This window comes from Cervus elaphus, chromosome 4, assembly GCF_910594005.1.
Source record: "Cervus elaphus chromosome 4, mCerEla1.1, whole genome shotgun sequence".
Classification (NCBI taxonomy): Eukaryota; Metazoa; Chordata; class Mammalia; order Artiodactyla; family Cervidae; genus Cervus; species Cervus elaphus.
The window spans coordinates 58,060,775-58,078,130 of NC_057818.1; the positions used below are offsets into that span (position 1 = coordinate 58,060,775).

The 17,356-nt window shown below is 44.8% G+C and overlaps 2 protein-coding genes and 1 pseudogene across 3 annotated transcripts in view; all 3 read left to right on the forward strand.

Moving 5' to 3' along the window:
* LOC122691420 (putative protein ZNF720) overlaps positions 1-17,356 on the forward strand; it is a 344,658-nt gene that overhangs the window by 105,852 nt on the left and 221,450 nt on the right. The window lies entirely within an intron of this gene.
* Positions 1-17,356, forward strand: part of LOC122692441 (putative protein ZNF720) — a 136,681-nt gene that overhangs the window by 105,452 nt on the left and 13,873 nt on the right. The gene's annotated exons all lie outside the window — the stretch shown is intronic.
* LOC122692427 lies at positions 12,565-13,309 on the forward strand (annotated as a pseudogene).

Below are 17,356 nucleotides of genomic sequence, written 5' to 3' on the forward strand. Positions count from 1 at the left end.
TAATTAAGGTCACGCAGTGGATTGTAAAAGGTTTTATTATGACTATGTGTGATATTCATATATGTTAATTAAAATTGAATGGTTTCTGGCGATAAAGTTGATGTGTAATGAATGAAGTGTTAACCCACCGCCAACATTAACCTCTCCCACCTTCTTTAGGGTTACGGGGGAGAGATTGTAACAATAAACTACTAGGTAGCACAGAGGATACCATCTGTAACAATTAGTTACCTCACTACCCTTAACCCTCAAATAATGTGATAATATATTTTCCATCATTTCTACATGTACCTTCCCCTGCGCCCCCGTAACTGCTGGGCCATGGTGATGGCTCTAATAAGAAGGATCATACAGAGTACTTTTGAGAGCTCCCCTGAACTGCTCCATGCTGTTGCTGCCTCAGCGTCTGTCTGGGGAGCAGGCAGCCTGCAGGTCCTTGAACTCACACCAGCCAGTCCTGTGAGCACCTGCTCTAGGTGACCCCTTCCTTGAGACCAGCAGTCTTGCTGAACCCCAGGGCCTACTTCACAGGCCCCCCTTCGGTGACACCCTCAGAGCTCACCAGAATCCTGCTCCTCTGGTTTGAATGGACCCATCCACACTCAGCCTGGGGAGCCACAGCACTTCACCCAGGGTCACTTAGAAAGGCCTGAACCCCAAGTACTGCAGCTTTCTCTGCCTGGTTCTAGCCTGACCTCACTCAGAAACTCCCACCCTAAACCCTCCCCTCCTGAGAGGTCTCAGCTGTGCTGAGGGTGAGGGCTGAAGCTCAGGGCTCCTGAGTGTGGGTCTTGGGGGAGAAGCATCAGAACAAACAAGGAACTTGCTGAAGACTCATTTCATGGCCCCACTTCAGACCTGCAGATTCGTAACTTCTTAGAGTGGGGACCTGACCTCGAGGGGTTCATATTCACTGAAATGGTTCAGAAAGAATCTGAAGCATTGGCTAAGTGGTTTCCATCTGTTTCCCATCAGGGTCACATGACCAGTGTTAGGAAATGACCTCCCCGGCGCCCTCCCCACAGAGTTCTCTGGTCCCGTGGGAGCACCAGTGTGGTGTGTAGGAAGTGCTCCAGGGGATTCTAAGGGGGGCCCGGGTTAAGGATGCGGCTCCTGGTCCATTTGTGAGACCTGAGGCCCGGCTTCATCCGCGAAGAGGCAGCAAGTTCTGCTCTGCGTGGGCTTTAAAGGGACAAGTCAGTGCAGCCCACACACCCGTGTGAGCACAATTTGGGGGAATTTATATGAAGAAAGAAGAGTAGACGACAGCAACAACAATTTGATAGATTGGTCTCCATGGAGGAGCTGATTGTCCTGCATCTCTCCTGAGACGAAGGACAGGAGAGGTCGGCCTTTCTCGCTTTTCAAGGTCCTTCTGCCTGTGGGGGTGTTGGGAGCAGGCGAAGGAGCTCTGCTGGCACCTCTGGAGGTGTAATCTCACGATGCTGAGGTGATTCCTCCACAGTCGTGATGTGAAAACGACCCAGGGCAGGAGGAAGAATAAGAAGGAATAGCAGCTTCTCAGGGGAATGTCCTGATCCAGGTGAGAGGCTGTGTCTGCTTTTTCCTCCTTAAATGCCCTGGATTGAAAACTTGCACATCTTTAATTCTCTTTTTCTGATATTCTTGCCTGGCGAGGTGGTTTTCAACTATTAAATCCTATTTTTTCTTTTATTTTATGAGTCACAATCTCTCAAGAGTCTTCTCCAACACCACAGTTCAAAAGCATCAATTTTTTGGTGCTCAGCTTTCCTCACAGTCTAGAATGCCTTAGAGACTTTTGAAAAAAATCTGACTATTCTCTACATTGGTAAGAAAGGTCTATTGTTTAAATGTGCTTTTAGGGATACAGAACAGGGGAGGTATTTTTGGAGTAAAAATGTATAAAACTGAAATTTTCTCAAGATACATTGAGATTTCCTTAATTTTGCCGAAAGTACCTGAGCAGAGACCATGTGTCTTCTCGAGTGTTTCTCTCACCTGACACCAGTTTATCCCATTACACCTGATGGTCACCGATTCGGGTGTTTTCTGCTAGATTCTCACACCATGAAGTTCCATTTTTTTCTGTTTATCTTTAATAAAATCTTGGAAAGACGTAGTGAGTGGGGTGCACAATCCAACACAGTTAAGGTGGAAACTCCATTTCCTCCTCGTGTCTCTTTGCTGCTCGTTGGCTCTGAAATATGAGCACTCAGCTGTGTTCAGGAGAGATACTGAGTTTTGTAAGGAGAGGCTTTCATTAGTCAAGTCAGACACTGTTCCCTTATGGGTTATTACAAATGTTGAGAATAGTTCCCTGGGCTACGCAGCAGATCCTTGTTGGTTGTTTTTGTACATACTAGAGTGCATATGTTAAACCCAAAGTCCTAATTGTGTTCATTTTTATAACGAGCAGGTCCCTTTGGAGTAAAGGAAGAATCCCAGTGCTAGGTGTGAATGAATGAAGCAGATGACACAGGTGAGGGGTCCAAAGACCACAGAGGAAGCCAGACTTATTCAGGTGGTTTGGGGAGGCCTGCTTCACTAGAATGAGAAGCCTGGGTTTATTTCTGTCAAAGAGGGACATGACCTTCCCCGTTCTCCTGCTCTTTAACCTCTGTGTGTTCTTCTTCAGCTCCAGTGGTTTTTCCCTCACTTTCACTGAGAGCCAAAACCTTCCTCCTGGTGTCTGGGGACCTGCATACTCTCGCTGCTTTGGGGGACCTAGGAAAAGCTGCTCACAGTTCTGACAAAGTCTGCCTTAAGGCCTTTCCAAATTCCTGACTCTGCCTCAAGTCAAAAACGTGTGAGGCGAGTTGTAGAGATGCTGGGATTGGTTGACAAAATTCCAGAAATACTGGGAACAGATACATGCTTCCTGCTTTCCAGTTTCCAATGGAAACTTCAAACATGGCTCTCCGAAGTTCAGACTCAGTCCCTGAGATCATAAAATGTAATCCCCAATTTCTACCTCCCAATTTTTACTTCCTATAAGCAAATTTTAGACATTTTAAGTGCATTTACCCCAACTCATCAATGCTAAAACCATTTAATATATCTATTAACTCACAGAAATATTTTTTACTGTTCTTTTATTTTGTACTGGAGTATAACCAATGAACAATGTTATGGGCAGCAGAGTGACTCAGCCATCCATGTACATGTGTCCTTTCTCCCCCAGATTCCCCTCCCATCCAGGCTGCCACATGACATTGAGCAGAGTTCCCTCTGCCGTACAGTAGGAACTTGTTGTCTATCCATTTTAAATATAGTAGTGTGTACATGGTGATCCACTATGGAGAATTGATATTTATTTTTCTTGAAAGGTTGCTGAAACTTTCCAGTTAATTCATCTACTCCAGGGATTTTTTAAATTACTTTTTTACTCTTTATTAATAGTTTTAGTTGTGTTATAATTTTTTAATTCACTCATGCTAACATCTAAGGTGTTCTGTGTTTCTAAGAATTGAATCTTTCTTTGAGGTATTCAACTCTTCGGTATAGTATCATTCATCGTAACCTGATAGAATTACTTTTTGTTCTATGTAACATGTACAGGGCCATTGTTTTTACTTCTGATCATACTCGCATCTCACCTCTTATTAATCTAGCTAAGGGTTTGTCAGTATTGCATACACTGTAAAGCATATTCACTCAAAATACTAAGTGGGATCTCGTTTATTTGTTATCTTTCAGTGATATCTTCTCATGACACCCAGGGTTTGTTCCCAAAGAAGCCGTGCATAGGAGATTCATGTGTGAGGTGCTGGGAAGTTCTGAGAGCTCTCAGCTTGGAAATCTGTACTTAATGAAAGACTGGGAAAGTAAGGGGGCCTGTGAAGGGCAAAAAGATGTTGTTTTAGATGTAACCAAATCGGGACAATTATCCATGATGAAAACATGATTGCCAAAAGAAATTGAGGATATGTGTCAAATTGGGAAAAATCCCATTTGAAGTCAATAAGTTCGGCAGAAAACTATGTTTTTGTAAGCAAGGACACATATGATTTAAAAAAAAACTCATATTCTCTGATGTGAAATTTTGAAAACATGGAAAGTCATCTAGTCTATGCTACAAATAATCACTCAAACCAGCATGAATATAGGTTTGAATTAAACAGTCAGTCATACATGTCTGAAAGCCAGAGATTTGAAAATGAAGGAAGAAAATCTCACTATGATCAAGTTGAGAGATCCTTTAGTGAGGGCTCATTACTTTTCCACCAACAAACATTTTCTTCCTATTCCAATATCTGTTACGTCGATAATAATGAGAGAGTCTTTATCTGGCCGCCGTCATTCAATGGGTATCATAGTACAGATAATGCGGAACAACCTTCCATGTGTAATCCAACGAGTGAGGCCTTAAGCGAGAGCTCCATCTTCAGTTATTACAACAGTATATATGATGGAGCCAGAATCTACCCATGCCTTGAACCTGGGAATCACTTTGACCAAGACTCAGGTCTCATGAATCATCAGAGAACTCAGTGTTCAGAGAACCATGATGAAAGGGATGAATGTAGAAATGTCTTTTATCAAAGCTCAAATCTTATTACAGATAGGAATATCCATACTGAAGAAAATCATTACAAATTTAGTGAATGTGGTCAAGTTTCTAACCAGTCATCACAACTTACTCAACATCCGAGTATTCATGCTAAGGGGGAACACTGCAAGTGGAATAAATGTGGGAAAGTCTTTCCTCAATTATCAAATCTAAATGGACACAGGAAAACCCATACTGGAGGGAAACCTAACCAATGCACGGAATGTGGCAAAACCTTTAGCAAGCCCTCAAACCTTACTCGACATCTCAGAACTCATACTGCAGAGAAGACTTACAAGTGTACAGAATGTGGCAAAGCCTTTACTCGGAGTTCAAACCTTAATCAACATAGGCGAATCCACACTCGGGAAAAACCATATAAATGTCAGAATTGTGGGAAAGCTTTCAACCAAAGTACGGCACTTACTCGACATCAGCGAATCCATACTGGGGAGAAACCATATAAATGTCAGAATTGTGGGAAAGCTTTTAACCAAAGTAGGGCACTTACTCGACATCAGCGAATCCATACTGGGGAGAAGCCATATAAATGTCAGAATTGTGGGAAAGCTTTTAACCAAAGTACGGCACTTACTCAACATCAGTGAATCCATACTGGGGAGAAACCATACAAGTGTAAACAATGTGGCAAAGCTTTTAGCAATTGCTCAAATCTTAATCGACATCAGAGAATTCATACTGGGGAGAAGCCTTATAAATGTACAGAAAGTAACAAAGCCTTTAATCAGCGCTCAAACCTTATCCTTCATCAGAGAATTCATACTGGGAAGAAATTATACAAATGTACAGAATGTGGCAAAGCCTTTAATCAGAGTTCAAACCTTAATAAACATAGGCGAATTCATACTGGGGAGAACCCATACAAATGTAAAGAATGAGGCAAAGCTTTTAACTGACACTCAAACCTTACTTGCCATAAAATAATTCATACTGCCAAGTAGTCTTACAAATATAAATAATGTGACAGAGCCTTGAAGTGAACCGTCAGCTCACTCAGCATCAGAGAGTGTGTGCTGGAGACAGACCCTACAAACGTAATAAGTGATGAAACAGGTTTGTCCTAAGCATACACATCAGAAAATGCCAGAGGGTTCATCCTGGGAAGAACGTTTAATGCTGTGAGAAATGTACAAAACGAATTTAAAAACTCAGGTCTAAATAAATATCAGAGAGTTCATCAAAGATAGCATTCAGTCAATAACCCTTTTCTGGTATTACTTTAAATCAGGATATTACAGAAAATAATCCATAGTTAAAACACTTAGGAAAATTATTTGTTACTTGGACCATAGGATCAAGGTGAGAGATGTTGGACAATATAATTATTATCATTGTATCCTTGTTCATATTGACATTATGTGAAAATAAAATTTAATATAACTCAACTTTCAAATTACTACAGGCTAGACCTTTGTTTCTAGTATGTATGTGAACTAATATGCTTTTTTAAAAACGAATATTCTTGGTCTTTGCTGCCTCAAAGTTAAACAAGACCCTTCTATATTAGGTGGAAACAATTTTTATCTACTTTTCTATGGACTATTAAGGATCTTGTAATGTGAAACGTATAGTGGAAGTCTAAATGAAGGTGATGACTGTTATGGTTTAAAACATCCCTCTGTGTCACCATTAGGTAAGTGTTCAGAGAATAATTCTTTGTATTAAAGTAAGAGAGTCTAAATTTTAAATAGGTGTGCCAATGGTTTTTTATGGATATAAAAAGATGGCAGTTCACTGAAATCTTGATGTATGTTTATAACAGCAATAACTAGAAGTCATGAATTTTAGTTGACATGGTAGCAATCAGGAAATCTTCACAGATACCCAAGAAAAATCTATGTAACCTTTTCCTGAAATGTCATGTAATTAATGTAATTAATCCTTATTTACTAAATTACGGCTCTCTCTGTTTTGTAAACCATAAATATCACATTTCTCTGACCATTGTATCAGAAGAACAAGAATGTGTCCAAATGCTTGTAATCTGTATTTTGATCAAAGATTATAAACTTTGGAAAGTTTTATTTAGATTATGTGTGAACTTACTATAAGTTAATTAATAAAAGTGAACGGCTTTTCATATATTAAACTTTATATATAATTGATGAAGTGTTCTTATCAGTAACAAGCTTCCAGGTGGTTCAGTGGTAAAGAACCTGTCTGCCAATGCAGGAGACACAGGAGATGTAGGTTTGATCCCTGGGTCAGGAAGATCCCCTGGAGAAGGAAATGGCAACCCACTCCAATATTTTTGCCATGGGAAATCCCATTGACAGAGGAGGATGGTGAGCTCCAGTCCATGGGGTTGCAAAGAGTCAGACACAACTGAGCATGCACACATGTATCCCACCACCAATGTTAACATTGATACAAGCATTAGCATCCCCCTGGGTTTTTTTTGAAGTCATCACTAACTGATGGTGAATACAAAGTATCTGTAACACAGTAAGATGACATCTCATGGGGCTTCCCAGGTAGTGCTAGTGGTAAAGAATTTGTCTGCCAATGCCAGAGACATAAGAGATGCTGGTTCGATCCCTGGGTCTGGAAGATCCCCTGGAGGAGGGCAGGGCAACCCATTCCAGTATTCTTGCCTGGAGAATCCCATGGACAGAGAAGTCTGGCAGGCTACAGTCCATGTGGCCACAAAGAGTTGGACATGTCTGAAGTGACTTAGGATGCACGCAGAATGACATCTCATAGTAACTCCTCTTTTTCTACTGGCCATAACCCTCAAATAACTTGAGATCATATTTTCCATAAATGGTACAGTGCATCATTTCCTCGTTTTTAACTACTGGGACATTATGATGGTTACAATATGGATTGCATAGGAGTATTGGTGAGAGTTACTTACACTGACCATAATATTGCTGCCTTAGCATCATTTGTGTAGACTGGTGGCCTGCACGTGCCTTGCTTTGACACCAGTTATGCACATAAGCACACGTGCTAGATAACAGCCTGCAAATTCATAAGCAAATGTAAATTCCTCATAGGTCTTCCCTAGCAGCCTTTATAACCAGCCGTCCTCCTAAATCCCAGGTCCTTCTATTTTGATTTATTCATTCATTTATTTCCGGCTACGCTGGGTCTCTGTTGCTCTGCGGGCTTTTCTCTCGGTGTGGTGCACGGGCTTCTCACTGCGGGGGCTTCTCTCTTGTGCAGCGCGGGCTCCAGGGCACACACTTCAGCAGTTCCAGCTCCAGGGCTCCAGAGCGCAGGCTCAGTACTTGTGGGCCCGGGCTTAGCTGCTCCGCGGCCCATGGGATCTTAATGGCCGGGGCATGGAACCCGTGTCCCCTGCGTTGGCAGGAGCATTCTTAGCCACAAGGAAAGTCATTAATTCTCGGTGAGGATGCTTCAAGTTCTCCAGGCAGCCTTGATGCAGAGACACACCTGAGAAAAGGCTCTGGGACATGAGGGAGAAACATTCTAAAGCTCTGATCTTGACCATCATCAGAATAAAAAGGGAAAAATTTAGCAGTTGAAAACCACCTCATTGGCAACATCAGAAGTAGAGAATGAAAGGTTTATAAACTGTTAATGCAGGGCATTTCAGGAGGAAAAGCAGACACAGCCTCTGAGCCAGGACAGACGTTTACCCGAGAAGCGGCCATTTCCTCCTCTTTTCCTCCTGCCCTGGGTCGTTTTCTCCACAGGTCCTGGGGAAGAATCATCTCAGCGTCCTGAGATTACACCTTCCAAGGCGTTAGCAGGGCGCCTTCGCCTGCTCCCCACACGCCCACAGGCAGGAGCTTGAAAAGCCGAGAAGGCCCACCTCTCCTGGCCTTGTCTCAGGAGAGACTGAGGACGATCAGCTCCTCCCGGAGACGCGCCGTCAAGCCCTCCTTTGTGTCCACACGTGTTCGCTCCCCGGATTCCGCCAGCACGGGACCGGTGAGCGGCACCGGCGTCCGCCTCCCGACCCCGGCCCAGCAGACCCCGCCGCCCCTCCGGGCCTGAAGCTGGCGCTGAGCCCTCGCAGACGCGCCGAAGCTCCGCGTTCAGCCCGGGCCTCGCCGGGACCCGGAAGACGAGCGTTGCGGCTGCTCCCCCGGGAGCAGGGGCCGGAGTTTGCGAGGAGGGGCCTCCTGGGCCCCCAGATGAGAATCGCTTCCCTGAAGATGTTCTCTGCAGCCTTAACGTGGATACAAAGCCTCCCCAGTCTAAGAAGTTGTGAGCTGGCCGGTTTGAGGGGAAGCCGTGAGCCGGCACGTTGAACGAGCCCCTGTGGGTGCTGACGCGGCTCCTGTAACACCCGTCTTCCGTGGCTCTGAGCCGGAGCCATCGCACACAGCACCCCTGGGAGCCCTGAGCCGGTGAGGGCGCGGGGCTGGAACCTCTGAGAACGCCGGCTCCGTCCGCCTGATGCCCGGGAGGGGCTCCTTCTGTGGGCGGCCCTCCGTGGCTGCGAGCTGCGCTTGGGGAAGGGGAGGCGGAGGCGAGTGGAGGACAAAGTCACATGATGCCCTTGGCGCGGTGAGGCTTGCTCTCCCAGATCTTCCAAAGTTACCCCGAGTCCCGGGTCCTGTCTCCCCCTCCCCTCCCTGGGGCCACGTGCTTCCGTGCTCAGGAGCTCAGCCGTGTCCCGCTCTTCTGCGAGCCCGTGGGCGAGAGCCCTCCAGGCTCCTCTGGCCTTGGGGTTTCCCAGCAGGAATACTGGCGTGGGTTGTCATTCCCTTCAGGGGATCTTCCTGACCCAGGGATCGATCCCGCGTCTCCTGGGTCTCCTGCATGGCAGGCGGATTCTTTACCACAGAGCCACCTGGGAAGACCCCTGGGGCCACAGGCATTCCCAAAATGATTTGCATTGTGACCACCTATCCATAGGTGAGGGGGCCTCCATCTTCAGAGACCCGTGGACGCCAAGGTATTTACATCACAGCTTTCTCTGAAAATGAACCAAAGGCAGTCATGGAGGATGGATTAAAATGGGAAGGGACCAAAGCCTTTGGACATGATGCCGTAAATGTGTATTTGATAATACACAAAGGAAGTAGTGATCAGTATTAAGTGATAAGGCACATTGTAAGTGAATTTGAGGATGAGAGTTTTTTTGGTGTTGCTGCCCTATTGTATGTGTGTTTCTATATTTTAAGAATTGTTTGGGGGATTTCCCTGGTGGGCGAACGGTTAAGAATCTGCCTTGCAAAGCAGAGGACGTGGGTTTCATCCCTGGTCAGGGAACTAGGATCCCACATGCCACAGGGCAACTAAGCCCATGCTCCCACAACTAGGACCTGACTCAATCAAATAAATAAATATTTAAAAAAATAAAAGAATTATGTGGCTATAGTTTGTTCTGTCCCTACTCTTTACCTGATATTTTATCACATCTATAAAGTGCATTAATTGAGGTAAAAATAAAACAAGGGAAACATATCCATTCTTTAAATATTATTTGAGAGCATTAAATCTTTTTAAAAAGATCCTATCAAGTGTGCATGCCCCAATAACAGTGTATTTTTTAAAGTTTAAAGATTTTTTTTAGAGAAGGTTTAGTTTCACGGCAAAATTCAGAGAAAGGTACAGAAATTTTCATATGCTTCTTATTCCCATATACATATTACCTCCTTCTTTATTATCCTCCTCCACCATAGGGGTACTTCTGTTACTACTGATGAATCTATAGTGACATCATAAGTATTTAGGGTCCATAGTTTACTTTATAGTTCACTTTCAGGGTTGTACAGTTTGTGACACTCGAGAAACATATAGTGACATGTATCCATTATTTATAAGCTTTGAATTTATTAATAATCAAACTTGATAAGTTTTCCATTTATTTTTGTTTACTTTTTTTTTTTAAAGGAAACTCCATACTGTTCTCCACTTTGACTGTACCAGTGTACATTCTTTCTAACAGTGATGTTCCCACCAAGGAGGGTTCTCTTTTCTCCAGACCCTCTTTAGCACTATTATTTGTAGACTTTTTTGATGATGGGCATTCTGTTGTAAGGTGATATCTCACTGCAGTTTCGATTTGCATTTCTCTAATAATTAGTGATCATCTAGTGAAAAGGGGGTGAGAGTCTCCAAGAGTTAAAACTAACTTTATCTACAACAAAGATGTACATTTGGCTTTCAGATAATTCTCCCCACCCTTGGAACCAGCATGGGAGTACTAGCTCAAAAAGGAGTAATTGAAGTAGTTCTGGTTTTTTTAGGGTTTGTTTTTTTCTTTTTTCTCAGCTTGCTTCTGGGTTTAATTACCTTTGGTTACCTTTCAGACAATGGAGAAGGAAATGGCAACCCACTCCAGTATTCTTGCCTGGAGAATCCCGTGGACAGGGGAGTCTGGTGGGCTGCAGTCCATGGGGTCACACAGAGTCAGACATGACTGAAGTGACTTAGCATGCATGCATGCAATAATTAGTGATGTTGAGCATCTTTTCATGTGCCTCTTGGCCATCTGTATGTCTTCTTTGGAGAAATGTCTGTTTAGGTCTTCTGCCCATTTTTTGATTGTATTGTTTGTTTTTTGGATATTCAGTTACATGAACTATTTGTAAATTTTGGAGACTAATTCCTTGTCAGTCACAAATATTTTCTCCCATTCTGTGGGCTTTTTATTTGTGGTTTCCTTTGCTGTGCAAAAACTTTTGAGTTAAGTTTGGTCTAACTTGTTTGTTTTTGCTTCTACTTCCATTACTGTAGTAGATGGATTGAAAAAGATGTTGCTGAGATTTATGTCAAATAATGTTCTGCCTATGTTTTCCTCTAAGAATTTTATAGTATCCAGACTTAATAATATGGAAACCAAAGACCCGTCTCAGTGTACCTGTCAATACTTCCAAGTTTAATGGCACACGGAGCTCAAGGGACTGAATATTTCTTGAGACACCTGGCACCCATTTTATTGACTGTTCTTTTAGAATTCAAATTCTTTGAATTAAAAAATTAACTGTTAAAAAAATAAAAGTTTTCCACAAATCGTTTTCACTGTCCAGAAAATCCTCTAGACACAGAATATTCATAGCCCCACCTCTGCTAATCCTTGGATAACACTGAAATTTTTTAAATTAAGTTTTACTAGAGTATAGTTGCTTTATAAAGTTGTGTTAGTTTCTACTGCACAGAAAAATAAATCAGTCATACACATACATATACCCGCTCCGTTTTGGGCTTCTTTCTGACTCAGGTCAGCACTGAGCATTGAGTACTCTGTGCTATAGAGCACGTTCTCATCAGTTATCCATTTTATACATAGCATCAAGGGTGTATACGTGTCAATCCCCATCTCCCAATTCATCCCGCTCACCCCCTTTCCCTCCTGGGTGTCCATACATTTCTTCTCTATGTCTTTGTGTCTGCTTCTACTTTGAAAATAGGATCATCTACACCTTTTTTCTAGACTCCACATACATGTGTTGATATACGATATTTTTCTTTTTTTTTTTTTTAACTTACTTTAAACTCAACATTCAAAAAACTAAGATCATGACACACACTCCCATCACTTCACAGCAAATTGATGGGGAGAAAGCGGAAACGGTGATGACAGACTAGCGCCGAGAGGAGAGTGAACTGGGCAATCCGGCAGAGAAAGCTTTATTGCAGGAAGAGAGAAGGGGCTGCCTTTCGAGAGAAGCCAGTGTTCTCCCTTTACAGCCATCCCTTCTTATACCTTGTCGATGGGGAATTGCGTCCCGAAGGGAGGGGGCCTTAGGGTATCTTTAGCCTGCAGCTGGGGTCTTGTTACTAGGGAGTCAAAGGGGTCTCATGGTCCGGGGATCACGTAGTCTTGAGAAACTGGCAAGTCTTAATAAACTGGTAAAACAGGACATCAGCAGGAAAAAACAGGATATCACCTTAAGAAAAGAACAGGATGGGGGTGGCGCGTGGCTCCGGGGCCGCCCGCACGGGCCCCCCCAGGGCTCTGACAGCGGGCGCCGGCCTCAGGCAACCGCGCCTCCCGCCCCCCACAGCACCCCGCCCGCAGCCGCCGCCGCCCTATATGTGGCCCGACGCAGCCGCCGGGCCATGGAGCACGCCTGCCGTCCCCCACCATGGAGCTGGCCGAGCGGTTCCTGCTGGACGCGCTCGCCTGCCTGGAATGCGCCCTCGGCGTCGTGCGCTATGTGCTGCTGAAGCTGCGGGGCTCGCCCTACGGGCGCTACGCGTCGCCCGGCTCCGCCTTCGGGCTGCCGGCGCGGGCCGCCTGGGCGGTGCAGGAGCTGCCCTCGCTGGCCCTGCCGCTCCTCGCGTGCGCGGGCGCGGGCGCGCCGGCCGAGCGCCTCAACCGCTGGCCCAGCTGCATCCTCCTGGCCATGTTCCTGGTCCACTATGCGCAACGGAGGGAAGCCCACGCCGCTGTATGACTTCCTGTTGGCGTTCATCTTCTGCACCTACAACGGCTACCTGCAGAGCAGGTATCTGAGTCAGTACGCAGTGTACGCGGACGACTGGCTCAGAGACCCCCGGTTTCTAACAGGTTCCGCCTTGTGGTTGACAGGCATGCTAATTAACATCCATTCAGATCATGTCCTAAAGAACCTCAGGAAACCAGGGGAGACTGGCTATAAAATACCAAGAGGGGGCTTGTTTGAATACATATCTGTGGCCAACTACTTTAGAGAAGTCGTGGAGTGGTGTGGCTACGCCCTCGCCAGCTGGTTCATTCAGGGCTGGGCTTTCGCTGTGTTCACCTTCTGTGTCCTGTTCATCAGGGCTCAGCAACATCACAAGTGGTACCATGAGAAATTTGAAGATTATCCAAAATTCAGAAAAATCATGATTGCGTTTTTGGTTTAAGTTTGTCGTCAGTGGAATTATCTTTGACTTGAAGCTTTTTGATGAAGTTTCTTTTGGGACCGTGTCAATGAACTGATTGATGTCTTTGAAATTTTTCTGGTACTTCATCTTTTTTAACATTTGCTCTAGGATTTTTTTCCCTTAGCAAATGTGTACGCTGCCTAATAACAGTCTAATCAAACTGAAATCACAAGTTGAAGTATGATGCTGCCCACTAACCAGATCAGGAATCTGAACGCCTCTGATTTGGGGTCTGCTTCCATGGAGTGGGGCTTGGTGGCTCAAATGGGAAAGAATCCGCCTGCAATGCGGGAGACCTGGGTTCGGTGCCTGGGTTGGGAACATCCCCTGGCCAAGGGCATGGCAGCCCACTCCAGTACTCTTGCCTGGAGAATCCCATGGACAGAGGAGCCTGGCGGGCTATGGTCCATGGGGTCACAGAGAGTGGGACACGACTGAGCGACTAACACTTTTTTCACTTTCACTTTCCATGAACTGAAACATTTCTGTATCCCTTACACAACCTCGACTGCATGAGTTTAAGGTCAAAGGTGACATCCCCTTCCCCCCTCAAGCCAGAGGCATCTTCTGTCTTCATGTCCCTCCTCCTGCCAGGTCAGACAGTTCTGGGTACCCACGGTGTACCCACAACCTCTCACAACTAGGTTCTGGGTGGCCAGAGGAGTTGGGCCTGGAGAAAGGCCCAGTGGAGGCTGATACCAAAGGCTTCTGGCACCCGCTACGGCCTGGTCCACCAGGTGACCTCACTGGAGGCAGTGCGCCAGGGGCATTCTTCAGGAGCAGGGTGCTGTATCCCCCACAGGAGGACTTCCTGGTGGCCCTCGGCTGGGGGCATGAAGGTGCCCAGGGCAGCCCTCCCATCGGGTCCCTCACCAGGAGCTGCTGGCCTGGGATGGCTTTCCTTCCTCCTTTGAGGTAGAATTGGAATTTTTTCAGGCACTTTTTTTTTTCTTTTAAAGTACTTCTCAAGATTGCACACCTGCAACTTGAAGCAGAATTTCTTTTTTTTTTGATGCTCCTAACTCTACGGAGATCAATAATAATAACATTTGCTAGGTGTTGCCGGGTGTGTCAAAGTAGCCTCCCTCTTTTGGAAGGCTGCTGAGTCTCTGCTGTGAAGATGTAGTGAACACCCAGAGAAGATCCCCTCCTCTTCTCTGTTGCTGCTGCGTTTGCAGAGCTGGGAACTGGAACGGATGCGTGGAGAGAGTTCATGTTCGCTTACAGTCGCTGACCATGCTGAGTGACGGGACTCCAGGACTCACCACGTTGTGTCTTAGGCATTCTTCAGCTGCGCCTCCAGGCAGGGAGCACGCCCTCTGGCCCCTGCCCTCCGGACCCCTGGGCACCCCATTGGATCAGCCCCCCTCTCCCCTTCTGGTTCACCTTCCCAACCAGGGGCTCCCTCCCCATGAGTTTTCATGTAGAAACTGTATTCTCGGTGTTAGCTGTTTGCTGCAGTCTCTTAGGGTTTTCAAAAAGCTTTTCCTGATGTGGTTGTCCTTCATTTTAACTAAAACTGGAAAGCTTTTGCAGGGAACTTTAATGATCAAATAAACTCTGTGCTTCATTTTACCTAAAAAACTGGAAGGCTCTTGCAGGGAAACTTTATGATCAAATAAACTTTGGACCTTTTTCTGACTGAATAACTACTTGAAACCATAAAACTGTAAATATTTAGAATGTCTTCTGGAAAACTCAGAAATCTGAGCAAGCCTTAACTGATTTGGGCCCTGGGTTCTGGAAGGCATACCTGGCCAGAAAGAGGCTTGTCAGAGAGGCCCACTGGGAGTTCTGCATCTGTCGGTGCTGCTTTTTTGAGTGACCAGATTTGGGGTTCAGTGGTGGTTTGACGCACAGTTCCTGCTTCACTGGCACGCACCGGCTCTGTGATTGACACAGGAAGAGATCTCGGTCTGCCTGTCTGCCTGTCTTCCATTTACTAGACTCTGTAATGTAGCAAGCTATGACAGTTCGTTATTGTGTTCATTACAAAAATAAAGGAGATTAATAAAATTAAAAAAAAAAAGAAAAGAACAGGATGCCCATGAGAGCAATTTGGTCACTGTGACTTCATCCCATTTGTCAGGTCACCAAAATGGACCATTGTTAAACTATACACTATGAGCCCCTTTTGAACCCTAGCAAGAGACAGACTTTACTTTCTTGGGCTCAAAAACCACTGTGGATGGTGACTGCAGCCACAAAATTAAAAGACATTTGCTCCATGGAAGAAAACCTAGACAGCATATTAAAAAGCAGAGACATTACTTTGCCAACAAACGTCCATCTAGTCAAGGCTCTGGTTTTTCCAGTAGTCATGTATGGATGTGAGAGTTGGACCATAAAGAAGGCTGAGTGCTGAAGAACTGGTGCTTTCAAACTGTGGTGCTAGAGAGGACTCTTTTTTTTTTTTTTTCATTTATTTTTATTAGTTGGAGGCTAATTACGTCACAACATTGCAGTGGGTTTTTAGAGAGGACTCTTAACAGTCCCTTGGACAGCAAGGAGATCAAACCAGTCAATCCTAGAGGAAATCAACCCTGAATATTCACTGGAAGGACTGATGCTGAAGCTGAAGCTCCAATACTTTGGCCACCTGATATAAAGAGCTGACTCATTGGAAAAGACCCTGATGCTGGGAAAGATTGAGGGCAGGAGGAGAAGGCGGTGGCAGAGGATAACATGGTTAGATATCATCACCAATTCAATGGACATGAATTTGGGCAAACTCCTGGGGATAGTAAAGGACAGGGGAGCCTGGTGTGCTGCAGTCCATGGGGTTGCAAAGAGTTGGACACAACTTAGTGACTGAACAACATAAGATTAGGTGATTATTTCATCTTTATCCAAGAAAAGGAGAGCCTGGGTACTCTGCAACCATGACTCATGAGAATGTAGGGGCTTACAGTTGGGAGGTATGCAGTAATGGGTGCAGCAGAAGTCACCAGCCACCAGCTGGGATTGTTAAAAAGAGCCAAACAAATGTGAAACATGGAGGAGACACTGTACAAAGACACAAAGATGCTCACCAGGACCAGGATGCTCTAGGTAGCTCTAGATTCGGGGGAGGATCTTGAAGAGATGCTGGCCCTATGAATATATTGTACCCTTTGCTTGTACCTGTACAAGATGAAAACCATGGAGCCTCTGAACCAGATTGTGAGCATCAGACATGAAACAGCAGGAAGTAAAAACCATCCTACACTCAGTAAAACTTTGATTCTATTATGAATCACACCATAACACAATCCCAAATCTTTCTTCTTTGTGATGTTTCTGTTACTCCAATGATCTTTCACATACCTAGTAAATAGAATATTTATCAGCATGTGCACAACCCAGCAGAGGAAAATAGCAGATCCAGTGTACTTGGGAGCTTTCATTTTAAGCCGTCCCCACCTGGAGTTCCTGGGACTGATGGTGATGGCCTGGCAGACACTCAAGAGGCAGGTGCTACCAACGGACACTCCCCTGGCCTCTCTGTGGATGTAGTAAACAATTTTGCATTCAGAATCATTGAGAAAATATTTCCACCCAAACACTTCCATTGTCCTTGGGGTTCCTGTAGAGAGCATGACCAAGGAGTGGGCTATAAGCAGATACTCAACGATCAGATCTGTGGATCTTAGCCTGCACCAGCAAAGTGAAGGAAGAGATAATGGTAAAGAAGAGAGAAATTTCCCAGGATTCCAAATACATTCTGGGATAAGAAGATCAATTCTATTGCAAAATCTCTGGTGGCCATTCTTCCAGTTCTCTGTGAAGGATATTTGCCTTCTGAGCTAGAGTTTCCTGCATAGAAAAATGAGGCATGGGCCACATGTGTTACACCAAGTGAAATTTAATGTTGTCCACTTATTATTCATTTCCACAGAGATATATTACCTTCTTGTTTTTATTTTACTAAGAGATTTCCGAGATTTTAATATACAAATTTTAAAGAGCTCTTATATATATCATAAGATATCACTTATATGTGGAATCTAAAAAAAAAATGTACAAATTAACCTATATATGAAATAA